Below are 5,484 nucleotides of genomic sequence, written 5' to 3'. Positions count from 1 at the left end.
GTTATGTCTTCCATATTATTTTGAAAATATGTCTTTAGGTGACCCCTGTGAAAGGGTCCTTCGACCCCAAGTGCCCTGATCTCTAGGCCGCCCTCAGCAGCCCTCCAGGCCCCTGTGATGAGGAGCTGCAGCTTGGCTGGCTCGGCTGACCAGCGGATAATTAATTGGCAAGAGGTGGATGGATGGGGGGGGGGAAGAGCTGGCGGCTGGTGATTGATCTGCCACTGTCCCAAGTGCTGAATTCTCACGGCTTCCACCACCTGAGTTGCTGCTTGAACAGGGTGCAGAGAAAGGCTGTGTATTGTTCTATTCCATTCCATACCATTTATTTTATTATTTTATTATTTTATTTATTATTTTATTATATTTATATTTATATTTATGTTTATATTTGTATTTGTATTTATATTTGTATTTATATTTGTATTTATATTTGTATTCATATTCGTATTCACATTCGTATTTATATTTGTATTTATTATTTGCATTTATTATTTGTATTATTATTTATATTTATGCAAGGCAAAGGCCTTGTCAGGCCTGCAGCCATCTTTTCCTTTGGATCTTTGGCCTGCCACACTTTCTATTCTTCTGCTATGCGTTTTCTATGGTGGGAAAATGGGAGGAGGGATTGTACGGAGTTAGATGCTGTGTAGCCATAACAACATTCTTACTAGGAAGCCAAGGTCATCCTTTGTCTTTGCACCTCTACACTTGATTGGAACTGGATGGGTGGAACTGCCAGCATGGCAGTGGGAGTTTGGACCTTGGGATGGGATTGTGGGTGTTGGGGGGAAAGATCTTGAACTTCCAAATGGGTGGGGGAAACCGGGAAGCTTTCAGATTCGGGTTTTCCCAGATGTGCCAACGTGGCTCTCTTCATCAATTGGAGCTTTGAGGAATCCTTTGCCTCGGACTCCGATTTACTTTTGGGTGCTACTTGGAAGCCTGACAGGCCGTGGCTGGAGGCCCAGAAGGCCAGAGACTGAGGAGGGCTCCTTCACGGCAGGCGAAAGCTGGGGTCTCCAAGCGGAGCCCAACCCTGCTGACCCAAAGGATGAAGGGACAGGCATGGACCCGTCCAAGATCAACAGGCTTTCCAGCGATCTGCTTCCCGCCTCCCTTGGCCCCTGATCGTATCTGAGCCCTTCGGGACTCCTGGGAGGAGGACATCAACGCAGAAATGTCATCACCGGCTTCGCCTCCACCTCCCAAACTCCACCCTTCCATTTCAGGAGAGTTTCCGCACTTGGCAGGGAGGTCAGATGGAGACGTCCAAAGTTTTTCAGGCCACCAGCCGGCTTCACCCAAGGGGGCCTCCAGTTGCCCCCCACCACTCTTTCTGCCACTCCAGGCCCCACCTCTGCCCGCCCCCTTCACTCACAATTTAAGATGGTGTGGAATATACAGTCCTCGACTTACAACAGATTGTTTAGTGACCTCCTCTTCGTCTCCACTGGAGCCTGTCCTACTTCCCTACCTGTCGTTCAAGCCATGCCTCAGCAGACTGAACAGCCCAGGGCTCCGAATGTGCCTCTCGGAGCTTCTCTCCGCCTTGACGCTGGAGAGCAGATGAAGGGCTAAAGTGCCAAGGGAGACCCCCTGAGAGATGGAGGACCACCTGCTGAAGGGCCTCTTGAAGCTGTTACTTTTCTCTCGCCAAGTTTCCTTCTGCCTCTCCGAGAGCAGCTGCTGGGAAATGCAGCAAAGGAAGCCCTGGCTGGTATGGGCAGGGTCTGCTCCAAAGCAGATGGCAGAGACCCCTCCCCTTAAAAGGGAAGGGTTTCTGGGTCCCAGTCCATCCTGCGGCCTGGGCCTTCATAGTGGTCTCCCATCTCATTGCCAACCGAACCTCACCCTTCTTAGCTTCTTCGGGATCCACCATAATCAGCCAGTTGTGCTGACATAGGTTGCGTTGCCCCCTAAAACAGGGGGCAACAGGGAAACTGTTGCCCTTGTATGACTTGTGGACTTCAACTCCCAGAATGTCAGCCTAGCCAGCAACATTGCTTTCCTTCCAGCTTGCTGCCGGCTGCCTTGGAAACAGGGAGGGAGGGAGCGATGGGCATTTGGGAAGGGAATTGTGCAGGTGGTGTGAAAGTGGAATTGCTGAGAAGCCCTTGAAGAGCATTCGGAGACTTCAGCTTGTCCAGAATGCAGCCGCGCGAGCGATCGTGGGTGCACCTCGGTTCACCCACGTAACACCTATCCTCCGCGAGCTGCACTGGCTGCCTATTGGTCTCCGGATACGCTTCAAGGTGCTAGTCGTAACTTATAAAGCCCTTCATGGTATTGGACCTGGGTACTTGAGAGACCGCCTGCTGCCAATTACCTCCACTAGACCGATCAGATCCCACAGATTAGGCCTCCTCCGAATTCCATCCGCCGGCCAATGCCGACTGGCGACTACCCGGAGGAGAGCCTTCTCTGTGGCTGCTCCGACCCTTTGGAACAAACTCCCCGTGGAGATTCGAACCCTCACCACCCTCCAGGCCTTCCGCAAAGCCCTCAAAACCTGGCTGTTCCGACAGGCCTGGGGCTAAAGAGCTGTTGCCCCCGTCTCGAATTGGTATGACTGTTGTGTGTTTTTAAACTATGCATTGTTATGTTTCATTTTTTAATTTTTTGTCTGTACCCCCCTTCCCCGGTTCGAGTTGTGAGCCACCCTGAGTCCCCTTCGGGGGAAAAGGGCGGCATATAAATACAATAAACTGAAACTGAACTGAACTGAAGCCATAGGGAGGCTTGGAATCAGGGAGGGCAGCTTGGGTTGTTTAACAGCTTCAAGGCCAACCGTCCGTGAAATGGCATGCAGGAGGGCGGCACGGAGCACCTGAACCAGAGACATTCTCAAAACATATTCCTGGCCAATGATTGGACTGTGGTTGCCTGGATACTGAGGTTAGTTTCAATTTGTCTTTTGTTCTTTCACAGTAAAAGTCCCTTTTCTTTGAATCTATGGAGCCAAGGTTTTTCTTCCCTGGGGGTTGATCGGAGGCAGCCGTGACACAGAAATTCCTGAGCCAACCATGCTGGCTTTGAAGTGCCCAAGTCATAAAAGGCCCATAGTCCCCAACCTCCGTTCTAAAACAAACGAAAAAGACGCTCCATTAAGTTGACCTGCATTCTGGGTGATTTCACGGATGTTTCCCTATATTCCTATCTTTTTTTTAATTGACAAATTAAATCAGGTGGTTGGACTAGAAGTCTTCCAAGGTCTCCTCCCACCCTCTTCTTCAGTTATTTTCTTAATAACTAGATACCTGATTTTTCTTTTTGTTACTTTATCGAAGTGTAAAAGATAAAGAAAAATGCAAATAATGGGAAAGTTAGGAAGGGGAAAGGAAAGAGGAAGAAGGATAGGGTAAAGATGAAAAGGAAAGAAAACGGTATGAATACAGTAGAATAAGGTAATAACATACAGACCTGATTGTTTCCTTTTGCACAATGATGCTTACTGGACGTTTCTATAGCAATAAACTTCGTGTTTCCTGAATAGTAATGAAGAAGTATATGAATCCATATTGGCTATTTGCTTTTATTATGAATTGCTTATGTTACTATACAATTGTTACTGATTAAACCAATATTTGCTGTTTGCTTCTGATATGAGATACTGCTAGAAATCATTTATTAAGAATTTAACTTTGCTGTTGGCTTCTGCTTATATTATTGCATACGGTCATAAATTACTTGTTTTCCAGGCCAGCAAATTGTAACCTTAATATACTGGATGACATTACTGCAAATGTTCTCTCACTGCTGCATTTCGCTTCTATCTCTTGGCTTCAAAGCTAGGCACATTCTTGAAAGCATAGAAGAAATTGTTACAGGGGAATATCAGGCCCCATAGATAAAGGAACCAAACCAGGGAGTTTTCCTGGCTCATAAATCCTTAAAGCCTTCTGCTGGAATAACAACTTGGCCAAGGGGGGCTGCCACCCCCTCCCCAAGGCAATATTCCCTCTAATTTTTTTTCAGTGTGAGCAGAAAAGTATAGTGATTGAGCGGCATATTTTCATGCCTGAGCACCTGAATTTTTTTCACAGATGTCACCTAAGACTACAATGAAATCAGTATTATTTGAAACTCAAGTTATGTTTATTCAAGGTACCCGCTTAATTAAAAGTGTTATATAATATCAGTATCACTTAACAACGGTCCTGCTTAGCAACCAAAATGTTGGCTCAGAAACTCTGGCATTTGAAGCACGCAAGTCTTAAAGCTGTCAAGTTACAAGACCTTTGCACCCCTAGCCCTTTAGGAAAAAAAAAAACCCCAGGGGTCTTCAAACCTGACAGCTTTAAGCCTTGTGGACTTCAACTCCCAGAATTCCTCCTCCAGTCATGTTGCAGCAACGTCATCTGCGTGGATCTGCTCCATCTTCGGTTTTTTTTTACAGGAGGCAGGGCTGCCACTGAAGATGCCAACGAACCCCCCGCTGCCACTAAATAGCTGCTGCTTCCTCCTCCTCCTCCTCCAAAAGCACCAACATATTTGCTGCCCAGCGCTGCAGCCGAGGTGAAGCCTCCAAAGCTCCTGCAGGCGCCCCCGCCCATGGCAGCGGCGGTGGTGCCTCCCCCTCCGCTCAGAGCACCTCAGCTGGGCGCTGGGTTACCCCTGCCGCAGCCTCCACCTCCGCGGTTTTTCAGAAGCTATGAGGCCTTTTTCCCTGACCCCCCCCCCGTCGCCTTCCTACTAGTTCCCGCTGCCAAATGGCTCCTCAAAAGCACGGCGGAGGAGGAAGGGAGAGGGATAACGCGGGGGCCAGCTCAGGTGCTCTGCGTGGAGGCTAAGTCAAGGACTGGCTGTGTTGCAGAGGAGCTGGGAGCCACCCAAGGATTTCACGGCGCTACGAGGAGGAGAGCAAGCCTCCGAGCAGCTGCGGGGAGCCTGCCTTGCCAGGAGCGACCTTCGGCTGGACGGAGGGGCGGGGGCTGCCTGGAGAAACAGCGAGGGCCCTTTTGAGCTAGTGAGCAAGAACGTTTGTGGAGCACACCGGTTGTGTGTGGAGGCTCCACGCAGAGCACCTGAGCTGGCCCCCGTGTTATCCCTCTCCCTTCCGCCACGCTTTTGAGGAGCCATTTGGCAGCGGGAGATAGTAGGAAGGCAGCGGAGGGGGGGGGAGCAGGGAAAAAGGCCTCATGGCTTCTGAAAAACCGCGGAGGTGGAGGCAGCGGCAGGGGTAACCCAGAGCCCAGCTGAGGTGCTCCGAGCAGAGGGGGAGGCACCGCCGCCGCTGCCATGGGCGGGGGCGCCTGCGGGAGCTTTGGAGGCTTCACCTCGGCTGCAGCGTTGGCGGCAAATCTGGCAGTGCGGTTGGAGGAGGAGGCGGCAGCAGCTCTTCCCCTCATCTTCCGGAACCTGTGGCAGAAATCACTGCGCGCAGTTAAAAACGGCCGCGTGGTGTTTTCTTGCAATGTGCACGGCGGCGCAGCCGCACCTTAGAGGGAACAGTGCTCTCCACTCTCCAGGCATTTCATC

The 5,484-nt window shown here is 50.3% G+C and overlaps 1 long non-coding RNA gene across 1 annotated transcript; it reads right to left on the bottom strand.

The window, feature by feature from the left end:
• Window positions 1-2,662: 2,662 nt before the first annotated feature.
• LOC116506510 lies at window positions 2,663-5,484 on the bottom strand. Its single transcript, XR_004255038.1, has 3 exons — window positions 5,444-5,484; window positions 3,427-3,491; window positions 2,663-3,084 (listed from the first exon to the last, which is right to left on the bottom strand). It is a non-coding gene; the product is annotated as an uncharacterized LOC116506510 (long non-coding RNA).

The sequence above is a fragment of the Thamnophis elegans genome, chromosome 3, assembly GCF_009769535.1.
Source record: "Thamnophis elegans isolate rThaEle1 chromosome 3, rThaEle1.pri, whole genome shotgun sequence".
Classification (NCBI taxonomy): domain Eukaryota; kingdom Metazoa; phylum Chordata; class Lepidosauria; order Squamata; family Colubridae; genus Thamnophis; species Thamnophis elegans.
This window is presented reverse-complemented; position numbering and strand designations above follow the sequence as displayed.